The 26,656-nt window shown below is 52.2% G+C and overlaps 4 pseudogenes; all 4 read right to left on the bottom strand.

Annotated features, from left to right (window-relative positions):
- Positions 1 to 8,151: 8,151 nt before the first annotated feature.
- LOC129046752 (uncharacterized) lies at positions 8,152 to 11,154 on the bottom strand (annotated as a pseudogene).
- Positions 11,155 to 11,374: 220 nt separating this feature from the next.
- LOC129046751 (uncharacterized) lies at positions 11,375 to 16,216 on the bottom strand (annotated as a pseudogene).
- Positions 16,217 to 19,662: 3,446 nt separating this feature from the next.
- On the bottom strand, positions 19,663 to 21,283 carry LOC129046750 (PHD finger protein 7-like; annotated as a pseudogene).
- A 220-nt stretch (positions 21,284 to 21,503) lies between these two features.
- On the bottom strand, positions 21,504 to 26,346 carry LOC129046749 (uncharacterized; annotated as a pseudogene).
- Positions 26,347 to 26,656: the final 310 nt, after the last annotated feature.

Here is a 26,656-nt window from a genome sequence, read left to right as displayed (position 1 = left end):
GATCTGTTTTTACTGTTATGAAACTTTCTGTCATCTGGATGTTTATATTAAAACACATTTTGCATTAAAAAAAAAAATACGTGGCACGCAATGAAAATACTCTGAGTCTTCAGAAAGAGCAAACCTCATAGAAATTTGGAGAAATTTAAATTCTTCTTAGCTGGTCACGCCCCCGGCCCCGCCTACACCCCCGAACGCTCCAGAAGCCCCAGGGATCCGGCACGGTGAGTTTCTCGTGTGTTCCAATAGGATTGATTTCTGCAGGGCTTCCCTGTCTCCTTTGTGGGCACTGGGTTGTGGCAGAGTGGTTTTCCATGTTAGGAATAAGATAAAAAAATGCAGGGAGGTGTTGCCGAGGAAGTTTGATGCTTTTCAACGCTGGGCTTATGGGCAAGGAGGGAAATACCTGAGAGAAACCACGGGGTAAACAGCACTTGCTGGAGACCTTTCAAAGCCCCAACAGGTAAAGCTCCAAAATTCTTGGCAGCACAAAAGTTGACTTTTTTTAGAGTTACAAGGCTGGCAGGGATGAAGGACACGCTCAAGTTTGTTCCTGCCCCAGCTCTGCCACTGTTTGCCTAATTGCCAGAAGGGGCTGTAGGACAGAAGGTTCCAGTCTGTGTGTTGGTGCTTCCCTGTCCCCACTGTCAGCAATGTGTGTGTCACACTGCCATTGTGCCCCTCAAGCCGCAGAGCATCAGATTTTCCTTCTGTGCAACAGCCATCCATGTACCTGAAGTTTGTGCTTGTTCTTGTTTCAGTTCTTACCCCTTTTCTCTCTTTTTTTTCCTGCAGAGGTGCCGTTTTCTAGAGCCCTTGATGTTCTGTAATTCCCTGCTCCCCCACTGCAAGTCAAGTTCTCATGGTTTGGGCGCTGTCCTGTAGCTCATGCCCACCATTGTGGAGGATTTTATTTGTTGAAACTGTTTTGAAGCACAGCTTTGAAGCTGTTCCCCCTCGTTTATTTTATTTGTGTAATAAGAATTGTATGTAAAGCTCTGTGACTTGCTTTACTCATTTGTACTCTCTGAGAATATTTCTCTGTCTGCTGATGATCAATTTGAGCTCAGATTTTACCCAACCCACTTTCTGGTTGCAGTTTTAAGAGGCTGACACTTTTCAGAAGTTGAGAATTTTTTCTTTTTCTCCAGCACACCATTGTTGAATCTCTGAGCTCTTAATTTGTTTTTTAGTTGCTTCATGAGTCCAATTTTTTTGCAAGCTTATGAAAATTCCCAAGACAAGTCATCCTAAATTGCCTTTATTTAATGATGGGGTAATTGAGTTTTCTCTTTTAACCTGAAAGCTCTTTGGCTCTCTTAAGTAATCAAGGTCCAGGGTGTGTGTCTGGAACCAGAGCTAGAGCAGACAGAGGGTTTTGATGGTTTGGTTTATTACAGTTCAATGCCAGAGCAAGTACAAAATTACATGTATTTCTTCAGAAGTGAAGACATACAGGACGTGTCTTCCAAGAAACTAAGCCTGTCACCAGCTAACCTCCACTTCAGAAACAATAAAAACCACGGTTGGCAGATGTTTGTGAGCTAGGAGGTGGAGCTGGAGGGTCAAAGGGAATGTCAAAGCTCCTTTTTCTGTGCAAAGTGATAAAATGATAGGCTATCAGAAAGCTTTTGGAATGATGTGTCTGTTTTGGGGGTTTGCTTTATTATGGAAAGTGGTTTTTGTGCCTTCTGGCAATCCTAAACTGGGATTTGGCCAGTTGTCAGTGACACCACCTGAACCTCTCAAACTCAAGTTCTGCTGCTTTCGTAACTAATGTGTTTGTAAAACCTGCCTGTGCTTTTGTTGTCTGGGATCTTAATTAGCCTTAGAAAATTTCTTCAGGGCTTTTATTCCCAAAAAAATGCAGACAACCAAAGTGCCTCTACCCGCTGAGTGCCAGAAATCAGTGCTCTGGGGTTTGTACTTGTTCCGCTGATTGCTCAAGTGGAGGTAGCTCAGCCAAAGGCTGGTGTTGAGCAAATTTTAACTTGAAGGAGGCAAAACTGAAAATAATTTACAAATTAGTGTAATACACACACTGGAATGTGCAGAGAAAACGTATGTTTCATGAAATGAGTTTGGGTTTTGCATCATAATTGTAGGCGGTGAAAAACTGAGAAATGCAATCTCAGAGAATTCCCTTTCTGAACCTTTCTACTGTATTTTTTTTTAAGTTTGCATTACGTAGAGATGCAAGTATGGAAATGGCATTACTTTTTTTCTGCTGTAACTGAAATTTATTTTTAAAATGGCACTTGAAAGAGCACTGTATTGCCTATCCAGAGGGCTTAGTTTTCTTTAGCAAGAGCTGTACAGCAATAAAACTTTTTAAAGGCACAAATATGTATCTGCAAAATGTTGCTGTAAGAATTTGGCTGAAAAGGCCTAATCTGTCTCCATCATATCACTTGCACATATTTTTGAGAAGTAGCTTGTGATGTTTCTTTAAATCAGGTATATGAAATGCTTTTCTAAATGAATAGTGACCCTGCCTTCAGTGCTGGGCAAACACACGAGGTAATCCAAGCACCTCAGAGCCAAACCAGCATTCCTGAGGCACCCAGGGCAGCCCTTGGCTTCACTGGGGGCTTTGTTTGTGGAAATAATGCTCAATTGTGCTGGCACCTGTGCACTTTGGCAAGGGAAAAGCGTGTGGGTTTTGGCATGAAATTGTTAAATATATATACTGGCATAAAAAGAAAAAGTTACACTGTTTGTGGGTAAATGTAAACCAAGATATAAGGGAACCATGTGAAACACTGAGAGAGGCAAGAGCCACACAGTGAACAGGGGGAGATGGGAAAACATACAATGCAGGGTTTCTCTTTTTTTCCTCCTTCTTGTTGGCAATCTTAGGAATCATGCTTATGAACATTGTCCTTGACCCGGGTTCTTTTCAGCTACAAAACCCATGAACTTGTGTCATCAGGCAGTATTTTCTAAAGTTAAGTAATCTATTTTGGTAATTTTTAATAGGACCCAAGTGCCTGGTGGTCATGACCGGGTAAAGAGCTGCACATCTTGAACCTGTTAGAATTTCCCATGATGAAACAATCTCTGTTTTGTCTTCTAACAACAATGTTGGGAGGATGAGCTAAGTAGAAAAGCAGGCCTTACTTATTTCTTTGTTATTTTTAATTTTTTGTTTTGTTTTGTTTTGTTTTGTCTGTAGCTGCTTCTTCAACTTTTCCACCCTTCCAGCAGCAGGTGGAGCCAGAAGCTCGGCTTTGAACTAAGAGCTTAAGCGTTTACTGCTGGGTGGAGAATTTTTGGAGTTTGTGAACTCCTGGGGGCTTGCTTTTGGGCTTTACTAACGCCAAGGTGTGACACAAGCTTCAGTCTCGGCTCTGGGTGCTCCCTCAGTGCATAACTTGTGCTGTGCACTCCTGTGGCTGATGTTGAGTGAAGGGGATTGTTAGAAGAGTTCCTGTACCTCCAGTGTGACAAACACCCAGCAATTCTGACTGATAAAGATGTGGGGACAGCTGAGAGAGGGGAAAAAAGAGGCTTTCCTTCTCACTTTACTGAAGTAGAGAAATGAGAAGGTGGAGATTTGAGACAAAATTTTAAGTAGACCTTTAAACTTGTGAACTGCTTTCCCTAGACGTCCCTGTCGTGTTTCCATCCTAAGTGGAAGGCTTAATCAGCTGGAGTTGCTGTGTTTTTGCAGTGAAAAGAAGTGTTTTGCAGAACATACCCTCAGCAGGAAAAGCAAGGGAAAAAACATTACTGGATTAAAATCCCCTTGTAGTACCCTGGTGGGAAGGTCATGAAGCTTCTGGGTTGAGGATCACTTGTAAGGGGACCTGAGGGTCACCAAATGCTTGAAAGTGGTAAGATTTCATGGAATCATTAAGGTTGCAAACGACCTCTAAGATCATCAAGTCCAACCTTTCTGCTTTGCCTGTCAAACACAGGGAGTTACAGCAGTCAGATTGCTCATGGCTCAAGGAAGAGCAGCTGACTTAGGCACAGGTTGGAGTGCTTCTTTGTTTTTAATTTCCAGGTGAAGTTGTTGAGCTTTGGATTTCATCCTTGAGGCAGCCCAGCATGGTGAATGTACTGTGGTGCAGATAAGAGGTGACCATCAGAAATCCTCTTCAGCTGTTGTTGCCCTCAAAGCTTTCTGTCCCTCTGCTCGGGCTTGCTTGGAGAAATCCGAGCAGAGATGGTGCTGTCTGGAAAATCCCCAGGCTGTTATCGGCACTAGTCCAAACAAATACGGGTAGAAAGCAACTCCTACTCGTTCCTGTCTAAAATCCTAGTAATCTGCTGTGATTTAGGCTGCAGAGAAAGCCCCTCAAGAGTAGTGACCCTTGGCACAATGTGCCATCCAAACAAAGGCCTGGACCTTGGATGAACTCCCAGACCTTCTCCAGGTCTGACACATGGGAGACCTAATGCTCAAATTAATACAGTCATTTGGAGGAGCTGTGAAATGAGAAAGGGGAGTAATTATCCTCTAAACACTCAGTTCCCTGTCTGCCATAGGTATTTCCAGCAGGCACTGAGGCTGCCCTGCCTCAGACGAGCTGTGCTAGAGCCTAGTTTGGTGTAAGGAATAAAACCATGGCTCACATTGGCTGTCCTGGGAGGAATGACAGTGGTGTATATTCCATCTGGCTCTTGCTGGCAAGATGACCAATGCCTGGTCAGTGAAGTATTTGGCAGTTAGGGCTGTGCTGAAGGAGCTGACATGGATGTGGTGGAAGTTTTCAAATCATTTTCCTTCAGAAGTCATCCTAAGACCATCAAGGGAGAAGATGCCCAGGAGTGCTTCCCTACATGCATCGGTGTTGGGACAAGAGCATCTATTTTCCAGTATTCCTTAGTAGTTTTTTATCTTTAACAGTCAGAAATCATTCAATACAAATTACTTGGTCTTTTGAAAGCATTTCTAAATAATGTGTTAGTAGAACAGAAACATTAATTTCTACCCTGATGGAGGCAGGAAAGCTGAAGAAATCACAAAGCCCATGAAAGCTTCAGTGATTATCCTGTACTCCACACCTTCTGCCATCAGTGCTGCTGCAGCTCCTGCCTTCTCTGAGGATAAAGACTCCCCTTTTTGAATGATGAGGGTAAGGTGAGTCCCACAGGGACTGGCCAGCTTTGTCACCACAGGTGTCAGCAGCAGCAACCATAGAGACTCAGGGAAAAAAAAAATCCACACTTATACATAGATTACAAACTTTGGTCAGGACTTAGATTTAGCAGAACATTCCTAGTTGTATTGCATTATAGATGCATAACTGTACATTCCTTTGTGTGTGTGTGTGTGGGAAGCCTTGTTGGAGCAGGTGGTTTGAGAAGTATCCTTTATTTGTTTTTCGCAGGGACAGGAAGCTGTTGTGGTTCGAATTCATTTTATTGATTCCTTGTTAAGTTTGTTCTGCTGTACCCCCACGTCCTCCCTGAGTTGGTTTACCCCTGGGTTTTACCCTCCCTCAAAGCTGTCCCTCATGCCACTCCCCACCCCTTGTTCCAGCTCTTTCCCTGCCTGTCAAGGCAACCCAGCCCCTTTTGTTCCTGAACCTTCCCTGCCACTCTCACCTCGGGCCAATCCCTGTCTGCAACACCCCTTTGGAATTCCCCTACTCCTCAAAGCCCCACTGGCCCTTGTGAGCCATCCTCTCCACCCTCCTACCCCAATTGGCCCCAGACACTTGATGGAATCCCCTCACTCCTCCTCTGAGGGTTCCCTATTGGTTTGCTGTTTGTATTCCCCCCCCCCCCCGACTTGTAGCTGTATAAAACCTGTTGCACAAGGGAGAGGAGGGTTTTGCTTTCGTTCTGCCCATGTCAGCTGCGGTCAATCTGTTGTTGTGGATCTTCAAGACAGAGAAGCTCTACTTTTCTTCTCTGCCCGGTCTCCGTTGTGGCTTGTGTCTGGCATTGAAGAGCAAGCGGCTCTAAAGGTCGTGCCCCTGGTAAATCCCATACCGAAGCAGTTCCCCACTGTTGGCACAGCCTTGGAGCTCTGAGAGCCAGCCCAGGTTCTGGTGGGATGCATTAGGAAGCCACTGGAGAAGTGCTTGTTCTGTTCCTACTTGGGTTTTCAGATAAAAAAGCTCTAGAATAGTGAGTTTTGGCTGCTCAGTCTGGCCTAAGGAGCAGGGCAGTGTTTACCAGTCAGTAATGCTGGTATGCTCAGTTCCTCTGAGCAGTTTGTGTTTCTTAGCTGCTCTGGGGAGGGAAGGGAGTGGTGAGTCAGGTCGCTCCTGGGGAACTGGTGCTTGAGGAGCTGCAGTGACCTGCAGACAGTCAACCAACTCCGTGCAGGACAGGATGCCCTTGCCCTGCTGCTGCACCCAGCACCTTTCCCTTCTGCAGAACAGGGATAAGCCACCTGTATTTCTTCTACCACCACATTTGATGGACTAGAAATTCTCGAGACATCAATGAGTGTCATATGGAGGGGCTTGACAGCTGGCTTGCAAGCAAAGCTGAGTTAATAGAAAGTATTGATTTTTGAGTGTTATCTATAGCAAGGAAGAAGACAAGGCTGTCAGCATTGAAACAGAAAAGATGCATGAAAATTTTGAAAGCTAGACTACATGCATAAGTAGATGTGTATACATGCCTCATTAAATTTCTGTAAAGCTTTTTTCAATTATATTGATGCTAATTGTTTTGCATCAATGAATATAGTAAGTTATTGTGATGTAGTTAATGACTTAATATCACACTTAATATTATATGAGCTGGAGAACATGGAGAATAAAAAACTTTTTTCTTCTTAAACCCTGATCACATGTATATGTTGTGTCCAACCTAACAGTAAGAGTGCCCCTTCCTCTGGGGGTGCCCTGTGCCTGGCATGACAGGACCCTGATTCCTCCTCTGGCCTCTAAGCAATGCCATCCTGGAGTAAGCGCTGAGTAAGGGATGCCCCATGCACATAAAGGGTTGCAAACTTCTACACAGCAGAGTATTGTAAAGGAAAAGTCAGAGAGGACAGGGAAAATCAGGGTGTTTGTGCCTTTGCACGAGGCTGGCTTTTTCTAGAGGAGGCTCTGTGTGTGCATGGACCAGAGTCATGTAACTGGGACATGTTGTATTGTCTGGACTGCAGTAAATGCCAGGCAGTTGCTGTACAAACACAGCTGTGGCCTTGCTGATACAGTCCTTGATTTCTCCTTCTCATCTACAAAAATCGTTCCTTCATATCAAGGCTGAAGGCAGTGTGAGAAAGGGACTGGCATTTGCATCCAGTGCAGTCTCAGCTGAAGAGCTCGGGTTTGAGCTCCCAGCTCTGAAGTTAGCCTTGGAAAGCACAAAAATGAAAACAAGATTGAAGCCAAGTGGGGTTGGGTGTTCCTGTGCAGGCGTTGGGTTCAGAGCAGACCCTACCTACATCACTACAGACATCAGGTGACAACAGAGCGGCCTCTCCAAGCACAGCTGCTTCTTGCTAGTGAAGGAGCTGCTGAAAGAAAGTAATTTTGGACAACCATGCTCTTTGTGGCCCTGTGGAGATGAACTAGGGTCATGTAACAGGGCTGAGGACTGGTACCACTGTTTATGTCCGCAGGTGTGAGGTACAGCTTGTCATGAGGCAACGTGGATGCACTTCATCCTTGACAGGGAGAGCCCCTTGTGCTTTCAGGCTCCTCATGGGGAGTGGGAGGCCAGGGAACGAACGCAGGGTGCTCAGACCTGGATGGGGGTGGCTTTTTCTGAGCTGAAAGTGACCTCTTTGCAATTGACACAACATGGGTTTGAGAAGGAACATTTTGGTTTAATCTAGTCTCTGCCCATGCTATTCTTCAGCAGACTGGTGGGTGGTCACATGCTCAATCAAGAGCAAGAAAATTAAAATGAAGAAAAACCAGTTTGCTGGGGAAGGTGAAACAGGAAAGCCTTATAAATGTGATTGCCTGGCAAGAGATTTTGAGAATATGGAAACTATAAGCAAGATTGAAATGAAAGCAAGCTTTGAGATACCTTACGTTACTGAACAACTGGAGAACAATGGTATGGCTGTGCTGGCAGTGTGGGTGCAGGAGCTGTGAGGGAGCCCCCACCCCTGTGTGGGTTCTGCCCCTGTGTGTGAGAGGTTGCTGGCAACTGTGGGCTCCTCCCTTGTGTGTTCACTGGGGTGGAAAGGGCTTGGAGACAAACGCAGGGGCTCCGAGGTGGACACCCTTACCTGTAGGCCCCGAAGTACTGGGTGACACACTGGCTGTCTGGGGCACAGGGCAGGTGGAAGGTTGTCACCATGGTGTTTTCTGAAAAATCTCTTTGCCAGGATTTCTTCTCCTGGGAAGATGAGAAGCCTTAACTACTCTGTGTTCTGCTGCTCTGCACAATGTGATTTGGAGAATGGTTTACCCAGCATGTGAATTGTTTTTAATTTATGACCAGTCCCAGTCCAGATATGTCAGACTCTCTGGTTAGTCACGGGTTTTTCTTACTCGCTCTTTTGCTAGCCTCCTGATGTTTCCCTAATCTTTCTCTAGCATGGTTCTAGTATGTAATTTCTTTTAATATAAAAAGTGGCTGTGGTGCTGCTGGTCCCTGGGACATGGCGGGTGCTGGGGGCTGGCCAGGGCTTGCTGGCAAGGCAGAGGCTGAGGGTGCATCTGGGCTCAGGGGTGTGAACATGGCTCAGGAGCTGAGCACTGCCCTGCAGGGCCACTGACAGCAGCTTCTCAGGGAGAGCAAAGCCTGAACAGCACGGCCATGGTGCTAGGTGGGCGGCCAGGAAGGGAAGATGCACACTGGAAATGTGCTGCCAAGCCTGGGGATGTAGATCCGTGCTCATTGCACTAAGAGAAGCTTGGAAGAAGTCTGAAGAAAATGATGGAGAAGACATGTAGGTTCTAGTGTAAAAAACCTTTATTTCTTGTCTATTCATCTCTGTCTATCTATCTATCTATCTATCTATCTATCTATCTATCTATCTATCTATCTATCTATTTATGTCCATATCTACCTCTATCTATTTCTGTATCTGTTTCTGTGTGTTTGATGGGTAAGGGAGATGGGGGCTTTGGGTGGGCTGCCAGTTTGTCCTGCTGTGTTTTTGTGGGCGGCTGTAGGGCTTTTTTGCCCGCCGTTGTTGCTGCCAGATGTGTCTCATACGAATCGGGCCCGGCTGGGAGCGGTTGTCCATGGAGGATCCGTGGAAGATCCATGGAGGCCTGTATGGAGGTCGCGGCCGTGCTGCTGGACTGTTGGCAGCCAAAGTGCCCTCAGAGAGCCCCGGCACTGCCTGTGTGGAAGTGCTGGGGCTGCTTTCATCAGCCTTGTGGGCTGGGCCGGTGTCAATCCTGCGTCGTTTTGTGGGTGGGCCGTACAATATCACCGAGTCACTGTCTTTCTTTGGGTAGCCACGTTTGCGGGTCTGCCGAGGGCAAGAGGAAGAGCTGCCGGTCTTGGCAGGACCCTTGCCCTGGGAGAGCTGTGGTGCTGCCTGGCTGGGAGTGCTGGGTTTGCAGGTGTCAGCACTGGGGGCTGGCCCATCCTGGAGGATTCTGCAGCGTTCTGCAGGAGGGCTGTACGTTGTCCCTGACTGGATCTCTTCCTCAGCGTCGCACTGCTTTAAGGCCTGCTGAGGGCTGGTGGAGCAGCTGCTCTTGAGGAGCACCGTGCCCTGGGACGGTGTCAGCAGTTCCGTGCTAGGGCCCAAAAGCTCAGATTTGCCAGTGGAACCTGCAAAGAGGGGCAGCAGCAGGGTTGTCAGGAGAGCCCCAGGCCACTGTGGTATCCAGCGTCCTCCTGGAGCCAAGCCATGTGGCAAAGGCCCTGCTGCCAGGCCCATCGCGGTCCCTGTCTGCGCTGTATGGCACCGAATGCCTACCAGTGTCTGTGGCAGCACAGGTGCTGCACTCCCAGGAGCAGGTGGTGTTCCCCAAAGAGGAGCAGAGTTGGTGGATGCCCTCAGCAGCACAGGAGCTGCAGAGCCACAGTTGCCAGGGTCTGGAGGAGCAAGGAGGTGGTGAGGACAAAGTGTCAGAGCAGGGGAATGGCTGGCAGAGAGAGCCCTTGTGTGTAATGCTACATCGCTGAGGCTGTGGGGAGACAGATGCCCTTCAGATGCCTGCATTGCTGCTTTGGCAGCTTACCCGTGTGCCTCCGTGTGCTCCCTGCCTCCTGGACAAAGGCACGTTGCGGCATCGCAGCGGCCGTGCCTCTGATCGGAGGGTGCGGCCTCTGGGTCACTCTGCCATGATGGGGGTCTGCCAGAGAAGGAAGGGAAAGAGCTGAGGCCACATCAGGCAGATCGCGACAGTCACTGCTCTTTTGCCTGTCCCATTTCCAGCAACTCGTTGGAGCTGAGGGCAAAAGGGACAGGCCAGAAGGCGGCCAGGCCTGGCGGGGCAGTCCCTAGGCTGGCAGTGTTGCCTGTGCCTGCTGCCTTGTGAGCTGGGAGGAGAAAAGCCAACCTCTTAGAGAGTCGTATCCCCATGGTGAGCATTTCCATCATGAACGGCTCTTGGTTCAGGCAGCACGGGCATCGGAAGTCAATGCCAGCATGCAGAGCCAATCTCTGGATGCAGTGCCGGTGGAAGCGGGCGTCTTGGCACGCTGGGCACCCCATGGTTTTGTAGGAGATGTTGTCTCCCACAGTGTCCAGGCAGATGCTGCAGGTGTTGTCCTGGCTTGGACGTGGCCGCGGTGCCTGCTCAGGGCGGTGCTCCCAGCAGAAGGACCTGTGAGGAGGATGGAGGGAGATGGGTGAGGGAGGGCTGAAGTGCAGAGTCCTTGGGCTGTGCTGGCAGTGTGGGTGCAGGAGCTGTGAGAGAGCCCCAAGCCCAGTGTGGGTTCTGCCCCAGTGTGTGAGAGGTTGCTGGCAACGGTGGGCTCCTCCCTTGCATGCTCTTTGGGGTGGAAAGGGCTTGGAGATGAACGCAGGGGCTCTGAGGTGAGGGTGGGCAGCGCACCTGTAGGCCCCGAAGTACTGGGTGACACATTGGCCGTCTGGGGCACAGGGCAGGTGGAAGGTGCGGTCACAGCCCGTCTGGCAGCAGGTGATGGTGGCCCCCATCTTGCAGCAGATGAAGCAGCTCTGGAAAGAGCACAGCAGCCCCATGAGTGTCAGGACTGGAGCTTTGTGTGGTGTGTGTGCATCTGCAGGCAGAGAGCGGGATGTGGGCAGAGGCAGCTCAGAGCCCCCAGAGGCACCTGCACACGAGGCCCCTGCATGTGCCGGGGCTGGGGCTTCTTTGGTGGGGAGCAGGAGGAGCTGCCCAAGGCTCTCGTGGTGCAGAGCTGCCTGCTCCTGCTGCCAGGTGGTCCTCACCTTCTGGGCTGCTTCTCTGATGATGCGCCTGGTGTCCCCAACGAGAAAGTGTCCAGTGTCCTCTTGTGGGTAAAGCCCAGTGGCGAGGATCTGCAAGGCATGGAAGGCCGGGAGCTTGTTAGGTCAGGAAGGCAGGGCCCTTGTGGGCAGAAAGCGGGAGGGAGCCCCAAGAGAATTCACCTGGCAGTAGGTGTGGACACAGAGCTTGAACTTCAGTCTCTTGTCCCCACAGATGTCGGTGTCCTGGGTCTGGTGGCACAGCATGCACGCTGCAGGGACAGAGCAAGCACCCCGGGCATGAGCACGTCTGTGGGGCTGGGCAAGTGTCCGTGCAGGATCAGCCCCAGGGCCCTGCTGGCCCTGTGCCGTGCTGGCTGAAGAGCAGAGCAGGTCAGGCGTGGCTGCCCCAGCAGGTGCCCAGAGCCCAGGCCGGTTGTGGAGCTCGTGCCTCAGCCTGGCATGGTTCTTTTTCTCCTCACTGACTACCCCAGGACCCCTTGTGCCAGTGCCAGGGAGCTGTGAGGAGGGAAGCTTCTGCTGTCACCTTTTTCCTTGGGAACAGTTTCTGGTCGTGCCCTTTTGCATCCAGAAGAGGTTGATGGCGAGTGGCCGGAGCGTCTCTTGCGCTGCCCTGCTGGCATTTCTCCTCCTGAGACTTCTCCTCCAAGCCTGAGTGAAGAGACAGATGCGTGTGAGCTGTGTCAGAGGCAGCAGAAGCCTCTGACTCACCCTGATGCCTGAGCAGCCTTGGGTGAGCTGCTTCTCCACAATCTGTCTTTGACTCTGAGGGTGGTGTTGATGTGCAGCCGCCTTTGGTGGCTTAGGCCAGGGTGATGATGTCACTGGGGCCACTGTGACCTGGCCAGCACTGATGTGTGTGGTGATAGGTGATGGTGATGCCATGCCCATCCCAGATGGTGACGTTGCAGTAGTGGCTTCTTTGAGGGGATGGAATGAACTTCTGCTGGGACTGAATTTTGTATTTGTGACCAAATGAATGTGGGTGGCACTGGGCTGTGTGAGCCCCAGCAGCAGGGAGCAGGCTGGGGGCAGCAGCTGCTGGCAGGGGACACAGATGGGCCAGCAGATGCCCCAGATCCCAGGGAGAGCCCACAGCTGACACCAAGTCTGCTGGGCTGCACAACTGCAACTCGGTGCTGCTGCTCTTGGAGCGGCAACTCCTGGGGCAGCTGGTTGTGAGCCAGTGTGGCCTTTTCACGTGCTATAGGATTTGTTGTGATTTGTTTTGCCGATTAAAACCTCTCATCCCACAAGTCTTTGTCCTGTCATCTCCTGTGTCAACTCTGATATCCTAAAGCAAGTTGCAGACCGGGATGTGTTCAATGTCCTTATCAGCATTCTCAGCTCCCATGAGATAAAAACCTGCCCAGTGCTGGTGTCTGAAAAACCTCAGAAGAGTTTTCATACTCTTGGAGGTCAACTGTTGCCCTCATTGTTGGGTACTCTGGCTTTGGTGCGATTTTGTCTGGTGGACACGTATGTGTGGAGCTTGGTATCATTGTCCCAGCAGTCCCAGGAGACCTGAAGGCAGTGGCTTTGTTCCCTCTTTGGGCAGCTGGGCTGTGCAGGGGGAGCTGCATCTGTGTGCCCAGCTGGCACCCATATCCTGGCCAGAGCTTGTGTGAGAAGAGAGGTTTATTGGCATGAAGGGGTAATGCCACCATAGACACGTGATGGGAGAGACAAGCACAGAAACCCCTCCACCAGCTTCTTTTTGTCATTCTTCACCCCACTGCTCTTTGATGTGGAGCTAGAAAAATGCAAACCTTGGGTTTCTTTCATGTTGGTTTTCTTAGTACCACTTAAAAACTTTAGTCCAGCATCTAGTATGCTTTAAATAAAATCTATCAACAATAAACAAGCACAACTATCTTACAGTCTAAGAAATCATAGTAAAACAATTCATATTACATATACTAAATACTAACTCAAATCTCTATAATTTCTGATCTATTTTAAGCAAATAATTAAAATCTAATAATACCCATAAACACTCTCACAAAAACTTTAAAACTCACACTGTATTTACAAAGTAAATTCATAATTACTATTAGAAATCATAAAAGAAAAATAACAATCATCCATCCCTTCATCAGACAAAAAATCCTCACAATATGGGAAGAAGACCTACTGTGCCAGTACTTGCATAGGAATGGGGATAAGCTTTCTTCCTTTGCTACATAATCTGATTTTGCCCTGAAATCCTGAATTTCTGACCTGTTTACTGCTGCTGAGCTATTCACTGGTCTGCTGAAAGTGAGGGCTTTCCCATGCAGTGGTGTGATTTATATGCCACCTTGCAGTCATGCCTTTCTAACTCTGGCAGAACAGAGCCAGATTTGGATGTGACCAGTTTTTTTCTTGCACAGATTAATAAAAAACTGTTCTGAGTCTGTCTGACACAGTTTCATGGCTGGAAAAAATAGAAATGGTGAAGGTTAAGCTTCTCAGGGCCAGCAAAGCCTGAACAGGACGGCCATGGTGCTAGGTGGGCGGCCAGGAAGGGAAGATGCACACTGGAAATGTGCTGCCAAGCCTGGGGATGTAGATCCGTGCTCCTTGCACTAAGAGAAGCTTGGAAGAAGTCTGAAGAAAATGATGGAGAAGACATGTAGGTTCTAGTGTAAAAAACCTTTATTTCTTGTCTATTCATCTCTGTCTATCTATCTATCTATCTATCTATCTATCTATCTATCTATCTATCTATCTATCTATCTATGTCCATATCTACCTCTATCTATTTCTGTATCTGTTTCTGTGTGTTTGATGGGTAAGGGAGATGGGGGCTTTGGGTGGGCTGCCAGTTTGTCCTGCTGTGTTTTTGTGGGCGGCTGTAGGGCTTTTTTGCCCGCCGTTGTTGCTGCCAGATGTGTCTCATACGAATCGGGCCCGGCTGGGAGCGGTTGTCCATGGAGGATCCGTGGAAGATCCATGGAGGCCTGTATGGAGGTCGCGGCCATGCTGCTGGACTGTTGGCAGCCAAAGTGCCCTCAGAGAGCCCCGGCACTGCCTGTGTGGAAGTGCTGGGGCTGCTTTCATCAGCCTTGTGGGCTGGGCCAGTGTCAATCCTGCGTCGTTTTGTGGGTGGGCCGTACAATATCACCGAGTCACTGTCTTTCTTTGGGTAGCCACGTTTGCGGGTCTGCCGAGGGCAAGAGGAAGAGCTGCCGGTCTTGGCAGGACCCTTGCCCTGGGAGAGCTGTGGTGCTGCCTGGCTGGGAGTGCTGGGTTTGCAGGTGTCAGCACTGGGGGCTGGCCCATCCTGGAGGATTCTGCAGCGTTCTGCAGGAGGGCTGTACGTTGTCCCTGACTGGATCTCTTCCTCAGCGTCGCACTGCTTTAAGGCCTGCTGAGGGCTGGTGGAGCAGCTGCTCTTGAGGAGCACCGTGCCCTGGGACGGTGTCAGCAGTTCCGTGCTAGGGCCCAAAAGCTCAGATTTGCCAGTGGAACCTGCAAAGAGGGGCAGCAGCAGGGTTGTCAGGAGAGCCCCAGGCCACTGTGGTATCCAGCGTCCTCCTGGAGCCAAGCCATGTGGCAAAGGCCCTGCTGCCAGGCCCATCGCGGTCCCTGTCTGCGCTGTATGGCACCGAATGCCTACCAGTGTCTGTGGCAGCACAGGTGCTGCACTCCCAGGAGCAGGTGGTGTTCCCCAAAGAGGAGCAGAGTTGGTGGATGCCCTCAGCAGCACAGGAGCTGCAGAGCCACAGTTGCCAGGGTCTGGAGGAGCAAGGAGGTGGTGAGGACAAAGTGTCAGAGCAGGGGAATGGCTGGCAGAGAGAGCCCTTGTGTGTAATGCTACATCGCTGAGGCTGTGGGGAGACAGATGCCCTTCAGATGCCTGCATTGCTGCTTTGGCAGCTTACCCGTGTGCCTCCGTGTGCTCCCTGCCTCCTGGACAAAGGCACGTTGCGGCATCGCAGCGGCCGTGCCTCTGATCGGAGGGTGCGGCCTCTGGGTCACTCTGCCATGATGGGGGTCTGCCAGAGAAGGAAGGGAAAGAGCTGAGGCCACATCAGGCAGATCGCGACAGTCACTGCTCTTTTGCCTGTCCCATTTCCAGCAACTCGTTGGAGCTGAGGGCAAGAGGGACAGGCCAGAAGGCGGCCAGGCCTGGCGGGGCAGTCCCTAGGCTGGCAGTGTTGCCTGTGCCTGCTGCCTTGTGAGCTGGGAGGAGAAAAGCCAACCTCTTAGAGAGTCGTATCCCCATGGTGAGCATTTCCATCATGAACGGCTCTTGGTTCAGGCAGCACGGGCATCGGAAGTCAATGCCAGCATGCAGAGCCAACCTCTGGATGCAGTGCCGGTGGAAGCGGGCGTCTTGGCACGCTGGGCACCCCATGGTTTTGTAGGAGATGTTGTCTCCCACAGTGTCCAGGCAGATGCTGCAGGTGTTGTCCTGGCTTGGACGTGGCCGCGGTGCCTGCTCAGGGCGGTGCTCCCAGCAGAAGGACCTGTGAGGAGGATGGAGGGAGATGGGTGAGGGAGGGCTGAAGTGCAGAGTCCTTGGGCTGTGCTGGCAGTGTGGGTGCAGGAGCTGTGAGAGCGCCCCAAGCCCAGTGTGGGTTCTGCCCCAGTGTGTGAGAGGTTGCTGGCAACGGTGGGCTCCTCCCTTGCATGCTTTCTGTGGTGGAAAGGGCTTGGAGATGAACGCAGGGGCTCTGAGGTGAGGGTGGGCAGCGCACCTGTAGGCCCCGAAGTACTGGGTGACACATTGGCCGTCTGGGGCACAGGGCAGGTGGAAGGTGCGGTCACAGCCCGTCTGGCAGCAGGTGATGGTGGCCCCCATCTTGCAGCAGATGAAGCAGCTCTGGAAAGAGCACAGCAGCCCCATGAGTGTCAGGACTGGAGCTTTGTGTGGTGTGTGTGCATCTGCAGGCAGGGAGCGGGATGTGGGCAGAGGCAGCTCAGAGCCCCCAGAGGCACCTGCACACGAGGCCCCTGCATGTGCCGGGGCTGGGGCTTCTTTGGTGGGGAGCAGGAGGAGCTGCCCAAGGCTCTCGTGGTGCAGAGCTGCCTGCTCCTGCTGCCAGGTGGTCCTCACCTTCTGGGCTGCTTCTCTGATGATGCGCCTGGTGTCCCCAACGAGAAAGCGTCCAGTGTCCTCTTGTGGGTAAAGCCCAGTGGCGAGGATCTGCAAGGCATGGAAGGCCGGGAGCTTGTTAGGTCAGGAAGGCAGGGCCCTTGTGGGCAGAAAGCGGGAGGGAGCCCCAAGAGAATTCACCTGGCAGTAGGTGTGGACACAGAGCTTGAACTTCAGTCTCTTGTCCCCACAGATGTCGGTGTCCTGGGTCTGGTGGCACAGCATGCACGCTGCAGGGACAGAGCAAGCACCCCGGGCATGAGCACGTCTGTGGGGCTGGGCAAGTGTCCGTGCAGGATCAGCCCCAGGGCCCTGCTGGCCCTGTGCCGTGCTGGCTGAAGAGCAGAGCAGGTCAGGCGTGGCTGCCCCAGCAGGTGCCCAGAGCCCAGGCCGGTTGTGGAGCTCGTGCCTCAGCCTGGCATGGTTCTTTTTCTCCTCACTGACTACCCCAGGACCCCTTGTGCCAGTGCCAGGGAGCTGTGAGGAGGGAAGCTTCTGCTGTCACCTTTTTCCTTGGGAACAGTTTCTGGTCGTGCCCTTTTGCATCCAGAAGAGGTTGATGGCGAGTGGCCGGAGCGTCTCTTGCGCTGCCCTGCTGGCATTTCTCCTCCTGAGACTTCTCCTCCAAGCCTGAGTGAAGAGACAGATGCGTGTGAGCTGTGTCAGAGGCAGCAGAAGCCTCTGACTCACCCTGATGCCTGAGCAGCCTTGGGTGAGCTGCTTCTCCACAATCTGTCTTTGACTCTGAGGGTGGTGTTGATGTGCAGCCGCCTTTGGTGGCTTAGGCCAGGGTGATGATGTCACTGGGGCCACTGTGACCTGGCCAGCACTGATGTGTGTGGTGATAGGTGATGGTGATGCCATGCCCATCCCGGATGGTGACGTTGCAGTAGTGGCTTCTTTGGAGGGGATGGAATGAACTTCTGCTGGGACTGAATTTTGTATTTGTGACCAAATGAATGTGGGTGGCACTGGGCTGTGTGAGCCCCAGCAGCAGGGAGCAGGCTGGGGGCAGCAGCTGCTGGCAGGGGACACAGATGGGCCAGCAGATGCCCCAGATCCCAGGGAGAGCCCACAGCTGACACCAAGTCTGCTGGGCTGCACAACTGCAACTCGGTGCTGCTGCTCTTGGAGCGGCAACTCCTGGGGCAGCTGGTTGTGAGCCAGTGTGGCCTTTTCATGTGCTATAGGATTTGTTGTGATTTGTTTTGCCGATTAAAACCTCTCATCCCACAAGTGTTTGTCCTGTCATCTCCTGTGTCAACTCTGATATCCTAAAGCAAGTTGCAGACCGGGATGTGTTCAATGTCCTTATCAGCATTCTCAGCTCCCATGAGATAAAAACCTGCCCAGTGCTGGTGTCTGAAAAACCTCAGAAGAGTTTTCATACTCTTGGAGGTCAACTGTTGCCCTCATTGTTGGGTACTCTGGCTTTGGTGCGATTTTGTCTGGTGGACACGTATGTGTGGAGCTTGGTATCATTGTCCCAGCAGTCCCAGGAGACCTGAAGGCAGTGGCTTTGTTCCCTCTTTGGGCAGCTGGGCTGTGCAGGGGGAGCTGCATCTGTGTGCCCAGCTGGCACCCATATCCTGGCCAGAGCTTGTGTGAGAAGAGAGGTTTATTGGCATGAAGGGGTAATGCCACCATAGACACGTGATGGGAGAGACAAGCACAGAAACCCCTCCACCAGCTTCTTTTTGTCATTCTTCACCCCACTGCTCTTTGATGTGGAGCTAGAAAAATGCAAACCTTGGGTTTCTTTCATGTTGGTTTTCTTAGTACCACTTAAATACTTTAGTCCAGCATCTAGTATGCTTTAAATAAAATCTATCAACAATAAACAAGCACAACTATCTTACAGTCTAAGAAATCATAGTAAAACAATTCATATTACATATACTAAATACTAACTCAAATCTCTATAATTTCTGATCTATTTTAAGCAAATAATTAAAATCTAATACCCATAAACACTCTCACAAAAACTTTAAAACTCACACTGTATTTACAAAGTAAATTCATAATTACTATTAGAAATCATAAAACAAAAATAACAATCATCCATCCCTTCATCAGACAAAAAATCCTCACAATATGGGAAGAAGACCTACTGTGCCAGTACTTGCATAGGAATGGGGATAAGCTTTCTTCCTTTGCTACATAATCTGATTTTGCCCTGAAATCCTGAATTTCTGACCTGTTTACTGCTGCTGAGCTATTCACTGGTCTGCTGAAAGTGAGGGCTTTCCCATGCAGTGGTGTGATTTATATGCCACCTTGCAGTCATGCCTTTCTAACTCTGGCAGAACAGAGCCAGATTTGGATGTGACCAGGTTTTTTCTTGCACAGATTAATAAAAAACTGTTCTGAGTCTGTCTGACACAGTTTCATGGCTGGAAAAAATAGAAATGGTGAAGGTTAAGCTTCTCAGGGCCAGCAAAGCCTGAACAGGACGGCCATGGTGCTAGGTGGGCGGCCAGGAAGGGAAGATGCACACTGGAAATGTGCTGCCAAGCCTGGGGATGTAGATCCGTGCTCATTGCACTAAGAGAAGCTTGGAAGAAGTCTGAAGAAAATGATGGAGAAGACATGTAGGTTCTAGTGTAAAAAACCTTTATTTCTTGTCTATTCATCTCTGTCTATCTATCTATCTATCATCTATCTATCTATCTATCTATCTATCTATCTATCTATCTATCTATTTATGTCCATATCTACCTCTATCTATTTCTGTATCTGTTTCTGTGTGTTTGATGGGTAAGGGAGATGGGGGCTTTGGGTGGGCTGCCAGTTTGTCCTGCTGTGTTTTTGTGGGCGGCTGTAGGGCTTTTTTGCCCGCCGTTGTTGCTGCCAGATGTGTCTCATACGAATCGGGCCCGGCTGGGAGCGGTTGTCCATGGAGGATCCGTGGAAGATCCATGGAGGCCTGTATGGAGGTCGCGGCCGTGCTGCTGGACTGTTGGCAGCCAAAGTGCCCTCAGAGAGCCCCGGCACTGCCTGTGTGGAAGTGCTGGGGCTGCTTTCATCAGCCTTGTGGGCTGGGCCGGTGTCAATCCTGCGTCGTTTTGTGGGTGGGCCGTACAATATCACTGAGTCACTGTCTTTCTTTGGGTAGCCACGTTTGCGGGTCTGCCGAGGGCAAGAGGAAGAGCTGCCGGTCTTGGCAGGACCCTTGCCCTGGGAGAGCTGTGGTGCTGCCTGGCTGGGAGTGCTGGGTTTGCAGGTGTCAGCACTGGGGGCTGGCCCAGCCTGGAGGATTCTGCAGCGTTCTGCAGGAGGGCTGTACGTTGTCCCTGACTGGATCTCTTCCTCAGAGTCGCGCTGCTTTAAGGCCTGCTGAGGGCTGGTGGAGCAGCTGCTGTTGAGGAGCACCGTGCCCTGGGACGGTGTCAGCAGTTCCGTGCTAGGGCCCAAAAGCTCAGATTTGCCAGTGGAACCTGCAAAGAGGGGCAGCAGCAGGGTTGTCAGGAGAGCCCCAGGCCACTGTGGTATCCAGCGTCCTCCTGGAGCCAAGCCATGTGGCAAAGGCCCTGCTGCCAGGCCCATCGCGGTCCCTGTCTGCGCTGTATGGCACCGAATGCCTACCAGTGTCTGTGGCAGCACAGGTGCTGCACTCCCAGGAGCAGGTGGTGTTCCCCAAAGAGGAGCAGAGTTGGTGGATGCCCTCAGCAGCACAGGAGCTGCAGAGCCACAGTTGCCAGGGTCTGGAGGAGCAAGGAGGTGGTGAGGACAAAGTGTCAGAGCAGGGGAATGGCTGGCAGAGAGAGCCCTTGTGTGTAATGCTACATTGCTGAGGCTGTGGGGAGACAGATGCCCTTCAGATGCCTGCATTGCTGCTTTGGCAGCTTACCCGTGTGCCTCCGTGTGCTCCCTGCCTCCTGGACAAAGGCACGTTGCGGCATCGCAGCGGCGATGCCTCTGATCGGAGGGTGCGGCCTCTGGGTCACTCTGCCATGATGGGGGTCTGCCAGAGAAGGAAGGGAAAGAGCTGAGGCCACATCAGGCAGATCGCGACAGTCACTGCTCTTTTGCCTGTCCCATTTCCAGCAACTCGTTGGAGCTGAGGGCAAAAGGGACAGGCCAGAAGGCGGCCAGGCCTGGCGGGGCAGTCCCTAGGCTGGCAGTGTTGCCTGTGCCTGCTGCCTTGTGAGCTGGGAGGAGAAAAGCCAACCTCTTAGAGAGTCGTATCCCCATGGTGAGCATTTCCATCATGAACGGCTCTTGGTTCAGGCAGCACGGGCATCGGAAGTCAATGCCAGCATGCAGAGCCAATCTCTGGATGCAGTGCCGGTGGAAGCGGGCGTCTTGGCACGCTGGGCACCCCATGGTTTTGTAGGAGATGTTGTCTCCCACAGTGTCCAGGCAGATGCTGCAGGTGTTGTCCTGGCTTGGACGTGGCCGCGGTGCCTGCTCAGGGCGGTGCTCCCAGCAGAAGGACCTGTGAGGAGGATGGAGGGAGATGGGTGAGGGAGGGCTGAAGTGCAGAGTCCTTGGGCTGTGCTGGCAGTGTGGGTGCAGGAGCTGTGAGAGCGCCCCAAGCCCAGTGTGGGTTCTGCCCCAGTGTGTGAGAGGTTGCTGGCAACGGTGGGCTCCTCCCTTGCATGCTCTTTGGGGTGGAAAGGGCTTGGAGATGAACGCAGGGGCTCTGAGGTGAGGGTGGGCAGCGCACCTGTAGGCCCCGAAGTACTGGGTGACACATTGGCCGTCTGGGGCACAGGGCAGGTGGAAGGTGCGGTCACAGCCCGTCTGGCAGCAGGTGATGGTGGCCCCCATCTTGCAGCAGATGAAGCAGCTCTGGAAAGAGCACAGCAGCCCCATGAGTGTCAGGACTGGAGCTTTGTGTGGTGTGTGTGCATCTGCAGGCAGGGAGCGGGATGTGGGCAGAGGCAGCTCAGAGCCCCCAGAGGCACCTGCACACGAGGCCCCTGCATGTGCCGGGGCTGGGGCTTCTTTGGTGGGGAGCAGGAGGAGCTGCCCAAGGCTCTCGTGGTGCAGAGCTGCCTGCTCCTGCTGCCAGGTGGTCCTCACCTTCTGGGCTGCTTCTCTGATGATGCGCCTGGTGTCCCCAACGAGAAAGCGTCCAGTGTCCTCTTGTGGGTAAAGCCCAGTGGCGAGGATCTGCAAGGCATGGAAGGCCGGGAGCTTGTTAGGTCAGGAAGGCAGGGCCCTTGTGGGCAGAAAGCGGGAGGGAGCCCCAAGAGAATTCACCTGGCAGTAGGTGTGGACACAGAGCTTGAACTTCAGTCTCTTGTCCCCACAGATGTCGGTGTCCTGGGTCTGGTGGCACAGCATGCACGCTGCAGGGACAGAGCAAGCACCCCGGGCATGAGCACGTCTGTGGGGCTGGGCAAGTGTCCGTGCAGGATCAGCCCCAGGGCCCTGCTGGCCCTGTGCCGTGCTGGCTGAAGAGCAGAGCAGGTCAGGCGTGGCTGCCCCAGCAGGTGCCCAGAGCCCAGGCCGGTTGTGGAGCTCGTGCCTCAGCCTGGCATGGTTCTTTTTCTCCTCACTGACTACCCCAGGACCCCTTGTGCCAGTGCCAGGGAGCTGTGAGGAGGGAAGCTTCTGCTGTCACCTTTTTCCTTGGGAACAGTTTCTGGTCGTGCCCTTTTGCATCCAGAAGAGGTTGATGGCGAGTGGCCGGAGCGTCTCTTGCGCTGCCCTGCTGGCATTTCTCCTCCTGAGACTTCTCCTCCAAGCCTGAGTGAAGAGACAGATGCGTGTGAGCTGTGTCAGAGGCAGCAGAAGCCTCTGACTCACCCTGATGCCTGAGCAGCCTTGGGTGAGCTGCTTCTCCACAATCTGTCTTTGACTCTGAGGGTGGTGTTGATGTGCAGCCGCCTTTGGTGGCTTAGGCCAGGGTGATGATGTCACTGGGGCCACTGTGACCTGGCCAGCACTGATGTGTGTGGTGATAGGTGATGGTGATGCCATGCCCATCCCGGATGGTGACGTTGCAGTAGTGGCTTCTTTGGAGGGGATGGAATGAACTTCTGCTGGGACTGAATTTTGTATTTGTGACCAAATGAATGTGGGTGGCACTGGGCTGTGTGAGCCCCAGCAGCAGGGAGCAGGCTGGGGGCAGCAGCTGCTGGCAGGGGACACAGATGGGCCAGCAGATGCCCCAGATCCCAGGGAGAGCCCACAGCTGACACCAAGTCTGCTGGGCTGCACAACTGCAACTCGGTGCTGCTGCTCTTGGAGCGGCAACTCCTGGGGCAGCTGGTTGTGAGCCAGTGTGGCCTTTTCACGTGCTATAGGATTTGTTGTGATTTGTTTTGCTGATTAAAACCTCTCATCCCACAAGTGTTTGTCCTGTCATCTCCTGTGTCAACTCTGATATCCTAAAGCAAGTTGCAGACCGGGATGTGTTCAATGTCCTTATCAGCATTCTCAGCTCCCATGAGATAAAAACCTGCCCAGTGCTGGTGTCTGAAAAACCTCAGAAGAGTTTTCATACTCTTGGAGGTCAACTGTTGCCCTCATTGTTGGGTACTCTGGCTTTGGTGCGATTTTGTCTGGTGGACACGTATGTGTGGAGCTTGGTATCATTGTCCCAGCAGTCCCAGGAGACCTGAAGGCAGTGGCTTTGTTCCCTCTTTGGGCAGCTGGGCTGTGCAGGGGGAGCTGCATCTGTGTGCCCAGCTGGCACCCATATCCTGGCCAGAGCTTGTGTGAGAAGAGAGGTTTATTGGCATGAAGGGGTAATGCCACCATAGACACGTGATGGGAGAGGCATGCACAGAAACCCCTCCACCAGCTTCTTTTTGTCATTCTTCACCCCACTGCTCTTTGATGTGGAGCTAGAAAAATGCAAACCTTGGGTTTCTTTCATGTTGGTTTTCTTAGTACCACTTAAATACTTTAGTCCAGCATCTAGTATGCTTTAAATAAAATCTATCAACAATAAACAAGCACAACTATCTTACAGTCTAAGAAATCATAGTAAAACAATTCATATTACATATACTAAATACTAACTCAAATCTCTATAATTTCTGATCTATTTTAAGCAAATAATTAAAATCTAATAATACCCATAAACACTCTCACAAAAACTTTAAAACTCACACTGTATTTACAAAGTAAATTCATAATTACTATTAGAAATCATAAAACAAAAATAACAATCATCCATCCCTTCATCAGACAAAAAATCCTCACAATATGGGAAGAAGACCTACTGTGCCAGTACTTGCATAGGAATGGGGATAAGCTTTCTTCCTTTGCTACATAATCTGATTTTGCCCTGAAATCCTGAATTTCTGACCTGTTTACTGCTGCTGAGCTATTCACTGGTCTGCTGAAAGTGAGGGCTTTCCCATGCAGTGGTGTGATTTATATGCCACCTTGCAGTCATGCCTTTCTAACTCTGGCAGAACAGAGCCAGATTTGGATGTGACCAGGTTTTTTCTTGCACAGATTAATAAAAAACTGTTCTGAGTCTGTCTGACACAGTTTCATGGCTGGAAAAAATAGAAATGGTGAAGGTTAAGCTTCTCAGGGCCAGCAAAGCCTGAACAGGACGGCCATGGTGCTAGGTGGGCGGCCAGGAAGGGAAGATGCACACTGGAAATGTGCTGCCAAGCCTGGGGATGTAGATCCGTGCTCATTGCACTAAGAGAAGCTTGGAAGAAGTCTGAAGAAAATGATGGAGAAGACATGTAGGTTCTAGTGTAAAAAACCTTTATTTCTTGTCTATTCATCTCTGTCTATCTATCTATCTATCTATCTATCTATCTATCTATCTATCTATCTATCTATCTATTTATGTCCATATCTACCTCTATCTATTTCTGTATCTGTTTCTGTGTGTTTGATGGGTAAGGGAGATGGGGGCTTTGGGTGGGCTGCCAGTTTGTCCTGCTGTGTTTTTGTGGGCGGCTGTAGGGCTTTTTTGCCCGCCGTTGTTGCTGCCAGATGTGTCTCATACGAATCGGGCCCGGCTGGGAGCGGTTGTCCATGGAGGATCCGTGGAAGATCCATGGAGGCCTGTATGGAGGTCGCGGCCGTGCTGCTGGACTGTTGGCAGCCAAAGTGCCCTCAGAGAGCCCCGGCACTGCCTGTGTGGAAGTGCTGGGGCTGCTTTCATCAGCCTTGTGGGCTGGGCCGGTGTCAATCCTGCGTCGTTTTGTGGGTGGGCCGTACAATATCACCGAGTCACTGTCTTTCTTTGGGTAGCCACGTTTGCGGGTCTGCCGAGGGCAAGAGGAAGAGCTGCCGGTCTTGGCAGGACCCTTGCCCTGGGAGAGCTGTGGTGCTGCCTGGCTGGGAGTGCTGGGTTTGCAGGTGTCAGCACTGGGGGCTGGCCCATCCTGGAGGATTCTGCAGCGTTCTGCAGGAGGGCTGTACGTTGTCCCTGACTGGATCTCTTCCTCAGCGTCGCACTGCTTTAAGGCCTGCTGAGGGCTGGTGGAGCAGCTGCTCTTGAGGAGCACCGTGCCCTGGGACGGTGTCAGCAGTTCCGTGCTAGGGCCCAAAAGCTCAGATTTGCCAGTGGAACCTGCAAAGAGGGGCAGCAGCAGGGTTGTCAGGAGAGCCCCAGGCCACTGTGGTATCCAGCGTCCTCCTGGAGCCAAGCCATGTGGCAAAGGCCCTGCTGCCAGGCCCATCGCGGTCCCTGTCTGCGCTGTATGGCACCGAATGCCTACCAGTGTCTGTGGCAGCACAGGTGCTGCACTCCCAGGAGCAGGTGGTGTTCCCCAAAGAGGAGCAGAGTTGGTGGATGCCCTCAGCAGCACAGGAGCTGCAGAGCCACAGTTGCCAGGGTCTGGAGGAGCAAGGAGGTGGTGAGGACAAAGTGTCAGAGCAGGGGAATGGCTGGCAGAGAGAGCCCTTGTGTGTAATGCTACATCGCTGAGGCTGTGGGGAGACAGATGCCCTTCAGATGCCTGCATTGCTGCTTTGGCAGCTTACCCGTGTGCCTCCGTGTGCTCCCTGCCTCCTGGACAAAGGCACGTTGCGGCATCGCAGCGGCCGTGCCTCTGATCGGAGGGTGCGGCCTCTGGGTCACTCTGCCATGATGGGGGTCTGCCAGAGAAGGAAGGGAAAGAGCTGAGGCCACATCAGGCAGATCGCGACAGTCACTGCTCTTTTGCCTGTCCCATTTCCAGCAACTCGTTGGAGCTGAGGGCAAGAGGGACAGGCCAGAAGGCGGCCAGGCCTGGCGGGGCAGTCCCTAGGCTGGCAGTGTTGCCTGTGCCTGCTGCCTTGTGAGCTGGGAGGAGAAAAGCCAACCTCTTAGAGAGTCGTATCCCCATGGTGAGCATTTCCATCATGAACGGCTCTTGGTTCAGGCAGCACGGGCATCGGAAGTCAATGCCAGCATGCAGAGCCAACCTCTGGATGCAGTGCCGGTGGAAGCGGGCGTCTTGGCACGCTGGGCACCCCATGGTTTTGTAGGAGATGTTGTCTCCCACAGTGTCCAGGCAGATGCTGCAGGTGTTGTCCTGGCTTGGACGTGGCCGCGGTGCCTGCTCAGGGCGGTGCTCCCAGCAGAAGGACCTGTGAGGAGGATGGAGGGAGATGGGTGAGGGAGGGCTGAAGTGCAGAGTCCTTGGGCTGTGCTGGCAGTGTGGGTGCAGGAGCTGTGAGAGAGCCCCAAGCCCAGTGTGGGTTCTGCCCCAGTGTGTGAGAGGTTGCTGGCAACGGTGGGCTCCTCCCTTGCATGCTTTCTGTGGTGGAAAGGGCTTGGAGATGAACGCAGGGGCTCTGAGGTGAGGGTGGGCAGCGCACCTGTAGGCCCCGAAGTACTGGGTGACACATTGGCCGTCTGGGGCACAGGGCAGGTGGAAGGTGCGGTCACAGCCCGTCTGGCAGCAGGTGATGGTGGCCCCCATCTTGCAGCAGATGAAGCAGCTCTGGAAAGAGCACAGCAGCCCCATGAGTGTCAGGACTGGAGCTTTGTGTGGTGTGTGTGCATCTGCAGGCAGGGAGCGGGATGTGGGCAGAGGCAGCTCAGAGCCCCCAGAGGCACCTGCACACGAGGCCCCTGCATGTGCCGGGGCTGGGGCTTCTTTGGTGGGGAGCAGGAGGAGCTGCCCAAGGCTCTCGTGGTGCAGAGCTGCCTGCTCCTGCTGCCAGGTGGTCCTCACCTTCTGGGCTGCTTCTCTGATGATGCGCCTGGTGTCCCCAACGAGAAAGTGTCCAGTGTCCTCTTGTGGGTAAAGCCCAGTGGCGAGGATCTGCAAGGCATGGAAGGCCGGGAGCTTGTTAGGTCAGGAAGGCAGGGCCCTTGTGGGCAGAAAGCGGGAGGGAGCCCCAAGAGAATTCACCTGGCAGTAGGTGTGGACACAGAGCTTGAACTT

The sequence above is a fragment of the Molothrus ater genome, chromosome 8 (genome assembly GCF_012460135.2).
Source record: "Molothrus ater isolate BHLD 08-10-18 breed brown headed cowbird chromosome 8, BPBGC_Mater_1.1, whole genome shotgun sequence".
NCBI lineage: Eukaryota > Metazoa > Chordata > Aves > Passeriformes > Icteridae > Molothrus > Molothrus ater.
The sequence above is the reverse complement of the archived record's forward strand: the minus strand, read 5'-3'. Positions and strand labels throughout refer to the sequence as shown.